Below are 18,877 nucleotides of genomic sequence, written 5' to 3'. Positions count from 1 at the left end.
GTCCGCTTCGTGCACTATTACTCACCGTTTTGGCGTCCAAGAGCGATTTCCATGATTGAAATTCCCGGGGTGCGTTTGCGTGTCTGTCCTCAACACTCACAGTTTTGGCCAATTCTAACGCGATTCGTGAACTATTACTCAACATTTAGGGGTCCCGAAGCGATTTCCATAGTTGTTGAACCCCAAAATCCGTTTACCTGTCTGTCATGAACACTCACAGTTTTGACCGATTCTGGCCCGTTTCGTGGACTATTACTCACTGTTTTGGTGTCCCGCTGTGACTTGCACAATTAACAAACCCCGGGGTGCGTTTACGTGTCCATTATCAACACTCGCAGTTTCGGCCGATTCTGACCCGTTTCATGGACCATTACTCACTGTTTTGGGGTCCCGGAGTGATTTCCTTGATTAACAAACCCCGGGGTGCGTTTATGTGTCGGTCATCAACACTTGCGGTTTTTGTCGATTCTGACTCGTTTCGTGTACTATAATTCACCGTTTTGGTGTCCCGAAGCGATTTCCATAGTTGTTGAACCTCAAGGTGCGCTTACATGTAGGTTATCAACAATCGCAGTTTGCGCCGATTTTGGCCCATTTCTTGCACTATTACTTAGTTTTGGGGGTCCCGCACTGATTTCCACGATTGACGAACTCCGTGGTGCGTTTACATGTTGGTCACAACCACACAATTTTGGTCGACTCTGGTCCGTTTCGTGCACTATTACTCACCGTTTTGGCGTCCTAGAGCGATTTCCATGATTGAGAATTCCCCGGGTGCGTTTGCGTGTCTGTCCTCAACGCTCATAATTTTATTCACTGTTTTGGGGTCCCGGTGTGACTTGCACAATTAACAAACCCCGGGGTGCGTTTACGTGTTGATCATCAACACTCGCAGTTTCGGCCGATTCTGGCTTGTTTTGTGACAATCGCGGTTTTGGCCGATTCTAGCCCGTTTCATGGACTATTACTCACTGTTTTGGGGTCCCGGAGTGATTTCCTTGATTAACAAACACCGAGGTGCGTTTACGTGTCGTTCATCAACACTCATGGTTTTTGTCAATTCTGACTCGTTTCGTGGACTATTACTCACCGTTTTGGGGTCCCGAAGCGATTTCCATAGTTGTTGAACCCCAAGGTGCGCTTACATGTAGGTCATCAACAATCGCAGTTTAGGCCGATTTTGGCCCATTTCTTGGACTATTACTTAGTTTCGGTGGTCCCAGAGTGATTTCCACGATTTACGAACCACGTGGTGCGTTTACGTTTCGGTCATCAACACTCACAATTTTGGCCGATTCTGGTCCGTTTCGTGCACTATTACTCACCGCTTTGGGGTCCCACAGCGATTTCCCTGGTTGTTGAACTCCAAGGTGCACTTACGTGTTTGTCATCAACATTCACAGTTTTTCCCTATTCTGGCCCGTTTCTTGGACTATTACTCACCGTTTTGGGGCCCCAAAGCGATTTCCATGGTTGTTGAACCCCATGATGTGCTTACGTTTTGATCATAAACAATCACAGTTTGTGCCGATTTTGGCCCTTTTCTTGCACTATTACTTTGTTTTGGGGGTCCCGCAGTGATTTCCACGATTGACGAACTCCGTGGTGCGTTTACGTGCCTGTCCTCAACACACACAGTTTTGGCCAATTCTGACGCGATTCGTGAACTTTTACTCAACATTTAGGGGTCCCGAAGCGATTTCCATAGTTGTTGAACCCCAAAATGCATTTACGTGTCGGTCATGAACACTCACAGTTTTGACCGATTCTGGCCCGTTTCGTGGACTATTACTCACTCTTTTGGGGGCCCGGTGTGACTTGCACAATTAACAAACCCCGGGGTGCGTTTACGTGTCGATCATCAACACTCGCAGTGTCGGCCGATTCTGGCTCGTTTTGTGACACTCGCGGTTTTGGCCGATTCTGGCCCGTTTCATGGACTATTACTCACTGTTTTGGGGTCCCGGAGTGATTTCCTTGATTAACAAACCCCGGGGTGCGTTTATGTGTCAGTCATCAACACTCGTGGTTTTTGTCGATTCTGACTCGTTTCGTGGACTATAACTCACCGTTTTGGTGTCCCGAAGCGATTTCATAGTTGTTGAACCCCAAGGTGCACTTGCATGTAGGTCATCAACAATCGCTGTTTGGGCCGATTTTGGCCCATTTCTTGGACTACTACTTAGTTTCGGGGGTCCCGGAGTGATTTCCACGATTTATGATGCCCGTGGTGCGTTTACGTTTCGGTCATCAACACTCACAATTTTGGCCGATTCTGGTCCGTTTCGTGCACTATTACTCACCGCTTTGGGGTCCCAGAGCGATTTCCATGGTTGTTGAACTCCAAGGTGCAGTTACGAGTCTGTCATTAACATTCACAGTTTTTGCCGATTCTGGCCCGTTTCTTGGACTATTACTCTGTTTTGGCGTCCCGGTGTGATTTCCATGATTGACGAACACCTGGGTGCGTTTATGTGTAGGTTAGCAACACTCGCATTTTGGGCCGCTTCTGGCCCGTTTCGTGGACTATTACTCACCGTTTTGGGCCCCAAAGCGATTTCCATGGTTCTTGAACCCCATGGTGCGCTTATGTGACGATCATCAACAATCGCAGTTTGGGCCGATTTTGGCCCGTTTCTTGCACTATTACTTAGTTTTGGGGGTCCCGCAGTGATTTCCACGATTGACGAACTCCGTGGTGCGTTTACATGTCGGTCACCAACACACAATTTTGGTAGACTCTGGTCCGCTTCGTGCACTATTACTCACCGTTTTGGCGTCCAAGAGCGATTTCCATGATTGAAATTCCCGGGGTGCGTTTGCGTGTCTGTCCTCAACACTCACAGTTTTGGCCAATTCTAACGCGATTCGTGAACTATTACTCAACATTTAGGGGTCCCGAAGCGATTTCCATAGTTGTTGAACCCCAAAATCCGTTTACCTGTCTGTCATGAACACTCACAGTTTTGACCGATTCTGGCCCGTTTCGTGGACTATTACTCACTGTTTTGGTGTCCCGCTGTGACTTGCACAATTAACAAACCCCGGGGTGCGTTTACGTGTCCATTATCAACACTCGCAGTTTCGGCCGATTCTGACCCGTTTCATGGACCATTACTCACTGTTTTGGGGTCCCGGAGTGATTTCCTTGATTAACAAACCCCGGGGTGCGTTTATGTGTCGGTCATCAACACTTGCGGTTTTTGTCGATTCTGACTCGTTTCGTGTACTATAACTCACCGTTTTGGTGTCCCGAAGCGATTTCCATAGTTGTTGAACCTCAAGGTGCGCTTACATGTAGGTTATCAACAATCGCAGTTTGCGCCGATTTTGGCCCATTTCTTGCACTATTACTTAGTTTTGGGGGTCCCGCACTGATTTCCACGATTGACGAACTCCGTGGTGCGTTTACATGTTGGTCACAACCACACAATTTTGGTCGACTCTGGTCCGTTTCGTGCACTATTACTCACCGTTTTGGCGTCCTAGAGCGATTTCCATGATTGAGAATTCCCCGGGTGCGTTTGCGTGTCTGTCCTCAACGCTCATAATTTTATTCACTGTTTTGGGGTCCCGGTGTGACTTGCACAATTAACAAACCCCGGGGTGCGTTTACGTGTTGATCATCAACACTCGCAGTTTCGGCCGATTCTGGCTCGTTTTGTGACAATTGCGGTTTTGGCCGATTCTGGCCCGTTTCATGGACTATTACTCACTGTTTTGGGGTCCCGGAGTGATTTCCTTGATTAACAAACACCGAGGTGCGTTTACGTGTCGTTCATCAACACTCATGGTTTTTGTCAATTCTGACTCGTTTCGTGGACTATTACTCACCGTTTTGGGGTCCCGAAGCGATTTCCATAGTTGTTGAACCCCAAGGTGCGCTTACATGTAGGTCATCAACAATCGCAGTTTAGGCCGATTTTGGCCCATTTCTTGGACTATTACTTAGTTTCGGGCGTCCCAGAGTGATTTCCATGATTTACGAACCACGTGGTGCGTTTACGTTTCGGTCATCAACACTCACAATTTTGGCCGATTCTGGTCCGTTTCGTGCACTATTACTCACCGCTTTGGGGTCCCAGAGCGATTTCCCTGGTTGTTGAACTCCAAGGTGCACTTACGTGTTTGTCATCAACATTCACAATTTTTCCCTATTCTGGCCCGTTTCTTGGACTATTACTCACCGTTTTGGGGCCCCAAAGCGATTTCCATGGTTGTTGAACCCCATGGTGTGCTTACGTTTCGATCATAAACAATCACAGTTTGTGCCGATTTTGGCCCTTTTCTTGCACTATTACTTTGTTTTGGGGGTCCCGCAGTGATTTCCACGATTGACGAACTTCGTGGTGCGTTTACGTGTCTGTCCCCAACACACACAGTTTTGGCCAATTCTGACGCGATTCGTGAACTTTTACTCAACATTTAGGGGTCCCGAAGCGATTTCCATAGTTGTTGAACCCCAAAATGCGTTTACGTGTCGGTCATGAACACTCACAGTTTTGACCGATTCTGGCCCGTTTCGTGGACTATTACTCACTCTTTTGGGGGCCCGGTGTGACTTGCACAATTAACAAACCCCGGGGTGCGTTTACATGTCGATCATCAACACTCGCAGTGTCGGCCGATTCTGGCTCGTTTTGTGACACTCGCGGTTTTGGCCGATTCTGGCCCGTTTCATGGACAATTACTCACTGTTTTGGGGTCCCGGAGTGATTTCCTTGATTAACAAACCCCGGGGTGCGTTTATGTGTCAGTCATCAACACTCGTGGTTTTTGTCGATTCTGACTCGTTTCGTGGACTATAACTCACCGTTTTGGTGTCCCGAAGCGATTTCCATAGTTGTTGAACCCCAAGGTGCACTTACATGTAGGTCATCAACAATCGCTGTTTGGGCCGATTTTGGCCCATTTCTTGGACTATTACTTAGTTTCGGGGGTCCCGGAGTGATTTCCACGATTTATGATGCCCGTGGTGCGTTTACGTTTCGGTCATCAACACTCACAATTTTGGCCGATTCTGGTCCGTTTCGTGCACTATTACTCACCGCTTTGGGGTCCCAGAGCGATTTCCATGGTTGTTGAACTCCAAGTGCACTTACGAGTCTGTCATTAACATTCACAGTTTTTGCCGATTCTGGCCCGTTTCTTGGACTATTACTCTGTTTTGGCGTCCCGGTGTGATTTCCATGATTGACGAACACCGGGGTGCGTTTATGTGTAGGTTAGCAACACTCGCATTTTGGGCCGCTTCAGGCCCGTTTCGTGGACTATTACTCACCGTTTTGGGCCCCAAAGCGATTTCCATGGTTGTTGAACCCCATGGTGCACTTATGTGACGATCATCAACAATCGCAGTTTGTGCCGATTTTGGCCCTTTTCTTGCACTATTACTTTGTTTTGGGGGTCCCGCAGTGATTTCCACAATTGACGAACTCCGTGGTGCGTTTACGTGTCGGTCATCAACACACAATTTACGTGTCTGTTTCGTGCACGATTACTCACCGTTTTCGCGTTCCAGAGCGATTTCCATGATTGACAATTCCCGGGGTGCGTTTGCGTGTCTGTCCTCAACACTCACAGTTTTGGCCAATTCTGACGCGATTCGTAAACTATTACTCAACATTTAGGGGTCCCGAAGCGGTTTCCATAGTTGTTGAACCCCAAAATACGTTTACGTGTCGGTGAGGAACACTCACAGTTTTCACTGATTCTGGCCCGTTTCGTGGACTATTACTCACTGTTTTGGGGTCCCGGTGTGACTTGCACAATTAACAAACCCCGGGGTGCGTTTACGTGTCGATCATCAACACTCGCAGTTTCGGCCGATTCTGGCTCGTTTTGTGACACTCGCGGTTTTGGCCGATTCTGGCCCGTTTCATGGACTATTACTCACTGTTTTGGGGTCCCGGAGTGATTTCCTTGATTAACAAACCCCGGGGTGCGTTTATGTGTCAGTCATCAACACTCGTGGTTTTTGTCGATTCTGACTCGTTTCGTGGACTATAACTCACTGTTTTGGTGTCCCGAAGCGATTTCCATAGTTGTTGAACCCCAAGGTGCACTTACATGTAGGTCATCAACAATCGCTGTTTGGGCCGATTTTGGCCCATTTCTTGGACTATTACTTAGTTTCGGGGGTCCCGGAGTGATTTCCACGATTTATGATGCCCGTGGTGCGTTTACGTTTCGGTCATCAACGCTCACAATTTTGGCCGATTCTGGTCCGTTTCGTGCACTATTACTCACCGCTTTGGGGTCCCAGAGCGATTTCCATGGTTGTTGAACTCCAAGGTGCACTTACGAGTCTGTCATTAACATTCACAGTTTTTGCCGATTCTGGCCCGTTTCTTGGACTATTACTCTGTTTTGGCGTCCCGGTGTGATTTCCATGATTGACGAACACCGGGGTGCGTTTATGTGTAGGTTAGCAACACTCGCATTTTGGGCCGCTTCTGGCCCGTTTCTTGGACTATTACTCACCGTTTTGGGGCCCCAAAGCGATTTCCATGGTTGTTGAACCCCATGGTGCGCTTACGTGTCGATCATCAACAATCGCAGTTTGGGCCGATTTTGGCCCGTTTCGTGGACTATTACTCACTGTTTTGGGGTCCCGGTGTGACTTGCACAATTAACAAACCCCGGGGTGCGTTTACGTGTCGCTCATCAACACTCGCTGTTTCGGCCGATTCTGGCTCGTTTTGTGACAATCGCGGTTTTGGCCGATTCTGGCCCGTTTCATGGACTATTACTCACTGTTTTGGGGTCCCGGAGTGATTTCCTTGATTAACAAACACCGGGGTGCGTTTACGTGTCGTTCATCAACACTCATGGTTTTTGTCAATTTTGACTCGTTTCGTGGACTATTACTCACCGTTTTGGGGTCCCGAAGCGATTTCCATAGTTGTTGAACCCCAAGGTGCGCTTACATGTAGGTCATCAACAATCGCAGTTTAGGCCGATTTTGGCCCATTTCTTGGACTATTACTTAGTTTCGGGGGTCCCAGAGTGATTTCCACGATTTACTAACCACGTGGTGCGTTTACGTTTCGGTCATCAACACTCACAATTTTGGCCGATTCTGGTCCATTTCGTGCACTATTACTCACCGCTTTGGGGTCCCACAGCGATTTCCCTGGTTGTTGAACTCGAAGGTGCACTCACGTGTTTGTCATCAACATTCACAGTTTTTCCCTATTCTGGCCCGTTTCTTGGACTATTACTCACCGTTTTGGGGCCCCAAAGCGATTTCCATGGTTGTTGAACCCCATGGTGTGCTTACGTTTCGATCATAAACAATCACAGTTTGTGCCGATTTTGGCCCTTTTCTTGCACTATTACTTTGTTTTGGGGGTCCCGCAGTGATTTCCATGATTGACGAACTCCGTGGTGCGTTTACGTGTCTGTCCTCAACACACACAGTTTTGGCCAATTCTGACGCGATTCGCGAACTTTTACTCAACATTTAGGGGTCCCGAAGCGATTTCCATAGTTGTTGAACCCCAAAATGCGTTTACGTGTCGGTCATGAACACTCACAGTTTTGACCGATTCCGGCCCGTTTCGTGGACTATTACTCACTCTTTTGGGGGCCCGGTGTGACTTGCACAATTAACAAACCCCGGGGTGCGTTTACGTTTCGGTCATCAACACTCACAATTTTGGCCGATTCTGGTCCGTTTCGTGCAATATTACTCACCGCTTTGGGGTCCCAGAGCGATTTCCATGGTTGTTGAACTCCAAGGTGCACTTACGAGTCTGTCATTAACATTCACAGTTTTTGCCGATTCTGGCCCGTTTCTTGGACTATTACTCTGTTTTGGCGTCCCGGTGTGATTTCCATGATTGACGAACACCGGGGTGCGTTTATGTGAAGGTTAGCAACACTCGCATTTTGGGCCGCTTCTGGCCCGTTTCGTGGACTATTACTCACCGTTTTGGGCCCCAAAGCGATTTCCAAGGTTCTTGAACCCCATGGTGCGCTTATGTGACGATCATCAACAATCGCAGTTTGGGCCGATTTTGGCCCGTTTCTTGCACTATTACTTAGTTTTGGGGGTCCCGCAGTGATTTCCACGATTGACGAACTCCGTGGTGCGTTTACATGTCGGTCACCAACACACAATTTTGGTCGACTCTGGTCCGCTTCGTGCACTATTACTCACCGTTTTGGCGTCCAAGAGCGATTTCCATGATTGAAATTCCCGGGGTGCGTTTGCGTGTCTGTCCTCAACACTCACAGTTTTGGCCAATTCTAACGCGATTCGTGAACTATTACTCAACATTTAGGGGTCCCGAAGCGATTTCCATAGTTGTTGAATCCCAAAATCCGTTTACGTGTCTGTCATGAACACTCACAGTTTTGACCGATCCTGGCCCGTTTCGTGGACTATTACTCACTGTTTTGGTGTCCCGCTGTGACTTGCACAATTAACAAACCCCGGGGTGCGTTTACGTGTCCATTATCAACACTCGCAGTTTCGGCCGATTCTGACCCGTTTCATGGACCATTACTCACTGTTTTGGGGTCCCGGAGTGATTTCCTTGATTAACAAACCCCGGGGTGCGTTTATGTGTCGGTCATCAACACTCGCGGTTTTTGTCGATTCTGACTCGTTTCGTGTACTATAACTCACCGTTTTGGTGTCCCGAAGCGATTTCCATAGTTGTTGAACCTCAAGGTTTGCTTACATGTAGGTCATCAACAATCGCAGTTTGCGCCGATTTTGGCCCATTTCTTGCACTATTACTTAGTTTTGGGGGTCCCGCACTGATTTCCACGATTGACGAACTCCGTGGTGCGTTTACATGTTGGTCACCAACACACAATTTTGGTCGACTCTGGTCCGTTTCGTGCACTATTACTCACCGTTTTGGCGTCCTAGAGCGATTTCCATGATTGAGAATTCCCGGGGTGCGTTTGCGTGTCTGTCCTCAACGCTCATAATTTTATTCACTGTTTTGGGGTCCCGGTGTGACTTGCACAATTAACAAACCCCGGGGTGCGTTTACGTGTCGATCCTCAACACTCGCAGTTTCGACCGATTCTGGCTCATTTTGTGACACTCGCGGTTTTGGCCGATTATGGCCCGTTTCATGGACTATTACTCACTGTTTTGGGGTCCCAGAGTGATTTCCTTGATTAACAAACCCCGTGGTGCATTTATGTGTCAGTCATCAACACTCGTGGTTTTTGTCGATTCTGACTCGTTTTGTGGACTATAACTCACCGTTTTGATGTCCCGAAGCGATTTCCATAGTTGTTGAACCCCAAGGTGCACTTATATGTAGGTCATCAACAATCGCAGTTTGGGCCGATTTTGGCCCATTTCTTGGACTATTACTTAGTTTCGGGGGTCCCGTAGTGATTTCCACAATTTACGATGCCCGTGGTGCATTTACGTTTCGGTCATCAACACTCACAATTTTGGCCGATTCTGGTCCGTTTCGTGCACTATTACTCACCGCTTTGGGGTCCCAGAGCGATTTCCATGGTTGTTGAACTCCAAGGTGCACTTACGAGTCTGTCATTAACATTCACAGTTTTTGCCGATTCTGGCCCGTTTCTTGGACTATTACTCTGTTTTGGCGTCCCGGTGTGATTTCCATGATTGACGAACACCGGGGTGCGTTTATGTGTCGGTTAGCAACACTCGCATTTTGGGCCGCTTCTGGCCCGTTTCGTGGACTATTACTCACCGTTTTGGGCCCCAAAGCGATTTCCATGGTTGTTGAACCCCATGGTGCGCTTATGTGACGATCATCAACAATCGCAGTTTGTGCCGATTTTGGCCCTTTTCTTGCACTATTACTTTGTTTTGGGGGTCCCGCAGTGATTTCCACAATTGACGAACTCCGTGGTGCATTTACGTGTCGGTCAACAACACACAATTTTGGCCAACTCTGGTCTGTTTCGTGCACGATTACTCACCGTTTTCGCGTTCCAGAGCGATTTCCATGATTGACAATTCCCGGGGTGCGTTTGCGTGTCTGTCCTCAACACTCACAGTTTTGGCCAATTCTGACGCGATTCGTAAACTATTACTCAACATTTAGGGGTCCCGAAGCGATTTCCATAGTTGTTGAACCCCAAAATACATTTACGTGTCGGTCATGAACACTCACAGTTTTCACTGATTCTGGCCCGTTTCGTGGACTATTACTCACTGTTTTGGGGTCCCGGTGTGACTTGCACAATTAACAAACCCCGGGGTGCGTTTACGTGTCGATCATCAACACTCATAGTTTCGGCCGATTCTGGCTTGTTTTGTGATAATCGCGGTTTTGGCCGATTCTGGCCCGTTTCATGGACTATTACTCACTGTTTTGGCGTCCCGGAGTGATTTCCTTGATTAACAAACACCGGGGTGCGTTTATGTGTCGGTCATCAACACTCATGGTTTTTGTCAATTCTGACTCGTTTCATGGACTATTACTCACCGTTTTGGGGTCCCGAAGCGATTTCCATAGTTGGTGAACCCCAAGGTGCGCTTACATGTAGGTCATCAACAATCGCAGTTTGGGCCAATTTTGGCCCGTTTCTTGCACTATTACTTAGTTTTGGGGGTCCCGTAGTGATTTCCACGATTGACGAACTCCGTGGTGCGTTTACATGTCCGTCAACAACACACAATTTTGGTCGACTCTGGTCTGTTTCCTGCACTATTACTCACCGTTTTGGCATCCTAGAGCGATTTCCATGATTGAGAATTCCCAGGGTGCGTTTGTGTGTATGTCCTCAACACTCATAGTTTTACTCACTGTTTTGGGGTCCCGGTGTGACTTGCACAATTAACAAACCCCGGGGTGCGTTTACGTGTCGATCATCAACACTCATGGTTTTTGTCAATTCTGACTCGTTTCGTGGACTATTACTCACCGTTTTGGGGTACCGAAGCAATTTCCATGTTTGTTGAACCCCATGGTGTGCTTACGTGTCGATCATCAACAATCACAGTTTGTGCCGATTTTGGCCCTTTTCTTGCACTATTACTTTGTTTTGGGGGTCCCGCAGTGATTTCCACAATTGACGAACTCCGTGGTGCGTTTACGTGTCGGTCATCAACACACAATTTTGGCCAACTCTGGTCTGTTTCGTGCACGATTACTCACCGTTTTCGCGTTCCAGAGCGATTTCCATGATTGACAATTCGCGGGGTGCATTTGCGTGTCTGTCCTCAACACTCACAGTTTTGGCCAATTCTGACGCGATTCGTGAACTATTACTCAACATTTAGGGGTCCCGAAGCGATTTCCATAGTTGTTGAACCCCAAAATACGTTTACGTGTCGGTCATGAACACTCACAGTTTTCACTGATTCTGGCCCGTTTCGTGGACAATTACTCACTGTTTTGGGGTCCCGGAGTGATTTCTTTGATTAACAAACACCGGGGTGCTTTACATGTCGGTCATCAACACTCATGGTTTTTTTCAATTCTGACTCGTTTCGTGGACTATTACTCACCGTTTTGGGGTCCCGAAGCAATTTCCATGGTTGTTGAACCCCATGGTGTGCTTACGTGTCGATCATCAACAATCGCAGTTTGGGCCAATTTTGGCCCTTTTCTTGCACTATTACTTTGTTTTGGGGGTCCCGCAGTGATTTCCACGATTGACGAACTCCGTGGTGCGTTTACGTGTCGGTCATCAACAAACAATTTTGGCCAACTCTGGTCTGTTTCGTGCACGATTACTCACCGTTTTCGTGTTCCAGAGCGATTTCCATGATTGACAATTCCCGGGGTGCGTTTGCGTGTCTGTCCTCAACACTCACAGTTTTGGCCAATTCTGACGCGATTCGTGAACTATTACTCAACATTTAGGGGTCCCGAAGCGATTTCCATAGTTGTTGAACCCCAAAATGCGTTTACGTGTCGGTCATGAACACTCACAGTTTTCACTGATTCTGGCCCGTTTCGTGGACTATTACTCACTGTTTTGGGGTCCCGGTGTGACTTGCACAATTAACAAACCCCGGGGTGCGTTTACGTGTCGATCATCAACACTCGCAGTTTCGGCCGATTCTGGCTCGTTTTGTGACACTCGCGGTTTTGGCCGATTATGGCCCGTTTCATGGACTATTACTCACTATTTTGGGGTCCCAGAGTGATTTCCTTGATTAACAAACCCCGGGGTGCATTTATGTGTCAGTCATCAACACTCATGGTTTTTGTCGATTCTGACTCGTTTCGTGGACTATAACTCACCGTTTTGGTGTCCCGAAGCGATTTCCATAGTTGTTGAACCCCAAGGTGCACTTACATGTAGGTCATCAACAATCGCAGTTTGGGCCGATTTTGGCCCATTTCTTGGACTATTACTTAATTAGTTTTGGGGGTCCCGGAGTGATTTCCACGATTTACGATGCCCGTGGTGCATTTACGTTTCGGTCATCAACACTCACAATTTTGGCCGATTCTGGTCCGTTTCGTGCACTATTACTCACCGCTTTGGGGTCCCAGAGCGATTTCCATGGTTGTTGAACTCCAAGGTGCACTTACGAGTCTGTCATTAACATTCACATTTTTTGCCGATTCTGGCCCGTTTCTTGGACTATTACTCTGTTTTGGCGTCCCGGTGTGATTTCCATGATTGACGAACACCGGGGTGCGTTTATGTGTCGGTTAGCAACACTCGCATTTTGGGCCGCTTCTGGCCCGTTTTGTGGACTATTACTCACCGTTTTGGGCCCCAAAGCGATTTCCATGGTTGTTGAACCCCATGGTGCGCTTATGTGACGATCATCAACAATCGCAGTTTGTGCCGATTTTGGCCCTTTTCTTGCACTATTACTTTGTTTTGGGGGTCCCGCAGTGATTTCCACAATTGACGAACTCCGTGGTGCGTTTATGTGTCGGTCATCAACACACAATTTTGGCCAACTCTGGTCTGTTTCGTGCACGATTACTCACCGTTTTCGCGTTCCAATGCGATTTCCATGATTGACAATTCCCGGGGTGCGTTTGCGTGTCTGTCCTCAACACTCACAGTTTTGGCCAATTCTGACGCGATTCGTAAACTATTACTCAACATTTAGGGGTCCCGAAGCGATTTCCATAGTTGTTGAACCCCAAAATACGTTTACGTGTCGGTCAGGAACACTCACAGTTTTCACTAATTCTGGCCCGTTTCGTGGACTATTACTCACTGTTTTGGGGTCCCGGTGTGACTTGCACAATTAACAAACCCCGGGGTGCGTTTACGTGTCGATCATCAACATTCACAGTTTCGGCCGATTCTGGCTTGTTTTGTGATAATCGCGGTTTTGGACGATTCTGGCCCGTTTCATGGACTATTACTCACTGTTTTGGCGTCCCGGAGTGATTTCCTTGATTAACAAACACCGAGGTGCGTTTACGTGTCGGTCATCAACACTCATGGTTTTTGTCAATTCTGACTCGTTTCATGGACTATTACTCACCGTTTTGGGGTCCCGAAGCGATTTCCATAGTTGGTGAACCCCAAGGTGCGCTTACATGTAGGTCATCAACAATCGCAGTTTGGGCCAATTTTGGCCCGTTTCTTGCACTATTACTTAGTTTTGGGGGTCCCGTAGTGATTTCCACGATTGACGAACTCCGTGGTGCGTTTACATGTCCGGCAACAGCACACAATTTTGGTCGACTCTGGTCTGTTTCCTGCACTATTACTCACCGTTTTGGCATCCTAGAGCGATTTCCATGATTGAGAATTCCCAGGGTGCGTTTGCGTGTATGTCCTCAACACTCATAGTTTTACTCACTGTTTTGGGGTCCCGATGTGACTTGCACAATTAACAAACCCCGGGGTGCGTTTACGTGTCGATCATGAACACTCACAGTTTCGGCCAATTCTGGCTCATTTTGTGACACTCGCGGTTTTGGCCGATTCTGGCCCGTTTCGTGGACTATTGCTCACTGCTTTGGGGTCCTGGTGTGATTTACCTGATTAACAAACCCCGGGGTGCGTTTACGTGTCGGTCATCAACACTCATGATTTTTGTCGATTCTGACTCGTTTCGTGGACTATAACTCACCGTTTTGGTGTCCCGAAGCGATTTCCATAGTTGTTGAACCACAAGGTGCACTTACATGTAGGTCATCAACAATCGCAGTTTGGGCCGATTTTGGCCCATTTCTTGGACTATTACTTAATTAGTTTCGGGGGTCCCGGAGTGATTTCCATGATTTACGATGCCCGTGGTGCATTTACGTTTCGGTCATCAACGCTCACAATTTTGGCCGATTCTGGTCCGTTTCGTGCACTATTACTCACCGCTTTGGGGTCCCAGAGCGATTTCCATGGTTGTTGAACTCCAAGGTGCACTTACGAGTCTGTCATTAACATTCACAGTTTTTGCCGATTCTGGCCCGTTTCTTGGACTATTACTCTGTTTTGGCGTCCCGGTGTGATTTCCATGATTGACGAACACCGGGGTGCGTTTATGTGTCGGTTAGCAACACTCGCATTTTGGGCCGCTTCTGGCCCGTTTTGTGGACTATTACTCACCGTTTTGGGCCCCAAAGCGATTTCCATGGTTGTTGAACCCCATGGTGCGCTTATGTGACGATCATCAACAATCGCAGTTTGTGCCGATTTTGGCCCTTTTCTTGCACTATTACTTTGTTTTGGGGGTCCCGCAGTGATTTCCACAATTGACGAACTCCGTGGTGCGTTTACGTGTCGGTCATCAACACACAATTTTGGCCAACTCTGGTCTGTTTCGTGCACGATTACTCACCGTTTTCGCGTTCCAGAGCGATTTCCATGATTGACAATTCCCGGGGTGCGTTTGCGTGTCTGTCCTCAACACTCACAGTTTTGGCCAATTCTGACGCGATTCGTAAACTATTACTCAACATTTAGGGGTCCCGAAGCGATTTCCATAGTTGTTGAACCCCAAAATACGTTTACGTGTCGGTCAGGAACACTCACAGTTTTCACTGATTCTGGCCCGTTTCGTGGACTATTACTCACTGTTTTGGGGTCCCGGTGTGACTTGCACAATTAACAAACCCCGGGGTGCGTTTACGTGTCAATCATCAACATTCACAGTTTCGGCCGATTCTGGCTTGTTTTGTGATAATCGCGGTTTTGGCCGATTCTGGCCCGTTTCATGGACTATTACTCACTGTTTTGGCGTCCCGGAGTGATTTCCTTGATTAACAAACACCGAGGTGCGTTTACGTGTCGGTCATCAACACTCATGGTTTTTGTCAATTCTGACTCGTTTCATGGACTATTACTCACCGTTTTCGGGTCCCGAAGCGATTTCCATAGTTGGTGAACCCCAAGGTGCGCTTACATGTAGGTCATCAACAATCGCAGTTTGGGCCAATTTTGGCCCGTTTCTTGCACTATTACATAGTTTTGGGGGTCCCGTAGTGATTTCCACGATTGACGAACTCCGTGGTGCGTTTACATGTCCGTCAACAGCACACAATTTTGGTCGACTCCGGTCTGTTTCCTGCACTATTACTCACCGTTTTGGCATCCTAGAGCGATTTCCATGATTGAGAATTCCCAGGGTGCGTTTGCGTGTATGTCCTCAACACTCATAGTTTTACTCACTGTTTTGGGGTCCCGGTGTGACTTGCACAATTAACAAACCCCGGGGTGCGTTTACGTGTCGATCATCAACACTCACAGTTTTGGCCAATTCTGGCTCATTTTGTGACACTCGCGGTTTTGGCCGATTCTGGCCCGTTTCGTGGACTATTGCTCACTGCTTTGGGGTCCCGGTGTGATTTCCCTGATTAACAAACCCCGGGGTGCGTTTACGTGTCGGTCATCAACACTCATGGTTTTTGTCAATTCCGACTCGTTTCGTGGACTATTACTCACCGTTTTGGGGTACCGAAGCAATTTCCTTGGTTGTTGAACCCCATGGTGTGCTTACGTGTCGATCATCAACAATCGCAGTTTGTGCCGATTTTGGCCCTTTTCTTGCACTATTACTTTGTTTTGGGGGTCCCGCAGTGATTTCCACAATTGACGAACTCCGTGGTGCGTTTACGTGTCGGTCATCAACACACAATTTTGGCCAACTCTGGTCTGTTTCGTGCACGATTACTCACGTTTTCGCGTTCCAGAGCGATTTCCATGATTGACAATTCGCGGGGTGCATTTGCGTGTCTGTCCTCAACACTCACAGTTTTGGCCAATTCTGACGCGATTCGTGAACTATTACTCAACATTTAGGGGTCCCGAAGCAATTTCCATAGTTGTTGAACCCCAAAATACGTTTACGTGTCGGTCATGAACACTCACAGTTTTCACTGATTCTGGCCCTATTCGTGGACTATTACTCACTGTTTTGGGTTCCCGGAGTGATTTCTTTGATTAACAAACACCGGGGTGCTTTACGTGTCGGTCATCAACACTCATGGTTTTTTTCAATTCTGACTCGTTTCGTGGACTATTACTCACCGTTTTGGGGTCCCAAAGCAATTTCCATGGTTGTTGAACCCCATGGTGTGCTTACGTGTCGATCATCAACAATCGCAGTTTGGGCCAATTTTGGCCCTTTTCTTGCACTATTACTTTGTTTTGGGGGTCCCGCAGTGATTTCCACGATTGACGAACTCCGTGGTGCGTTTACATGTCGGTCATCAACAAACAATTTTGGCCAACTCTGGTCTGTTTCGTGCACGATTACTCACCGTTTTCGCGTTCCAGAGCGATTTCCATGATTGACAATTCCCGGGGTGCGTTTGCGTGTCTGTCCTCAACACTCACAGTTTTGGCCAATTCTGACGCGATTCGTGAACTATTACTCAACATTTAGGGGTCCCGAAGCGATTTCCATAGTTGTTGAACCCCAAAATGCGTTTACGTGTCGGTCATGAACACTCACAGTTTTCACTGATTCTGGCCCGTTTCGTGGACTATTACTCACTGTTTTGGGGTCCCGGTGTGACTTGCACAATTAACAAACCCCGGGGTGCGTTTACGTGTCGATCATCAACATTCACAGTTTCGGCCGATTCTGGCTCGTTTTGTGACACTCGCGGTTTTGGCCAATTATGGCCCGTTTCATGGACTATTACTCATTGTTTTGGGGTCCCAGAGTGATTTCCTTGATTAACAAACACCGGGGTGCATTTATGTGTCAGTCATCAACACTCGTGGTTTTTGTCGATTCTGACTCGTTTCGTGGACTATAACTCACCGTTTTGGTGTCCCGAAGCGATTTCCATAGTTGGTGAACCCCAAGGTGCACTTACATGTAGGTCATCAACAATCGCAGTTTGGGCCGATTTTGGCCCATTTCTTGGACTATTACTTAGTTTCGGGGGTCCCGGAGTGATTTCCACGATTTACGATGCCCGTGGTGCATTTACGTTTCGGTCATCAACACTCACAATTTTGGCATATTCTGGTCTGTTTCGTGCACTATTACTCACCGCTTTGGGGTCCCAGAGCGATTTCCATGGTTGTTGAACTCCAAGGTGCACTTACGAGTCTGTCATTAACATTCACAGTTTTTGCCGATTCTGGCCCGTTTCTTAGACTATTACTCTGTTTTGGCGTCCCGGTGTGATTTCCATGATTGACGAACACCGGGGTGCGTTTATGTGTCGGTTAGCAACACTCACATTTTGGGCCGCTTCTGGCCCGTTTTGTGGACTATTACTCACCGTTTTGGGCCCCAAAGCGATTTCCATGGTTGTTGAACCCCATGGTGCGCTTATGTGACAATCATCAACAATCGCAGTTTGTGCCGATTTTGGCCCTTTTCTTGCACAATTTTGGCCAACTCTGGTCTGCTTCGTGCACGATTACTCACCGTTTTCGCGTTCCAGAGCGATTTCCATGATTGACAATTCCCGGGGTGCGTTTGCGGGTCTGTCCTCAACACTCACAGTTTTGGCCAATTCTGACGCGATTCGTAAACTATTACTCAACATTTAGGGGTCCCGAAGCGATTTCCATAGTTGTTGACCCCCAAAATACGTTTACGTGTCGGTCATGAACACTCACAGTTTTCACTGATTCTGGCCCGTTTCGTGGACTATTACTCACTGTTTTGGGGTCCCGGAGTGACTTGCACAATTAACAAACCCCGGGGTGCGTTTACGAGTCGATCATCAACACTCGCAGTTTCGACCGATTCTGGCTCGTTTTGTGACACTCGCGGTTTTGGCCGATTATGGCCCGTTTCATGGACTAGTACTCACTGTTTTGGGGTCCCAGAGTGATTTCCTTGATTAACAAACCCCGGGGTGCATTTATGTGTCAGTCATCAACACTCGTGGTTTTTGTCGATTCTGACTCGTTTCGTGGACTATAACTCACCGTTTTCGTGTCCCGAAGCGATTTCCGTAGTTGGTGAACCCCAAGGTGCACTTACATGTAGGTCATCAACACTCGCAGTTTGGGCCGATTTTGGCCCATTTCTTGGACTATTACTTAGTTTCGGGGGTCCCGCAGTGATTTCCACAATTGACGAACTCCGTGGTGCGTTTACGTGTCGGTCATCAACACACAATTTTGGCCAACTCTGGTCTGTTTCGTGCACGATTACTCACCGCTTTCGCGTTCCAGAGCGATTTCCATGATTGACAATTCGCGGGGTGCATTTGCGTGTCTGTCCTCAACACTCACAGTTTTGGCCAATTCTGACGCGATTCGTGAACTATTACTCAACATTTAGGGGTCCCGAAGCGATTTCCATAGTTGTTGAACCCCAAAATACGTTTACGTGTCGGTCATGAACACTCACAGTTTTCACTGATTCTGGCCCGTTTCGTGGACTATTACTCACTGTTTTGGGGTCCCGGTGTGACTTGCACAATTAACAAACCCCGGGGTGCGTTTACGTGTCGATCATCAACACTCGCAGTTTCGGCCGATTCGGGCTCGTTTTGTGGCACTCGCAGTTTTGGCCGATTCTGGC

Source organism: Triticum dicoccoides, chromosome 5B, assembly GCF_002162155.2.
Source record: "Triticum dicoccoides isolate Atlit2015 ecotype Zavitan chromosome 5B, WEW_v2.0, whole genome shotgun sequence".
In the NCBI taxonomy this organism is placed as follows: domain Eukaryota; kingdom Viridiplantae; phylum Streptophyta; class Magnoliopsida; order Poales; family Poaceae; genus Triticum; species Triticum dicoccoides.
This window is presented reverse-complemented; position numbering follows the sequence as displayed.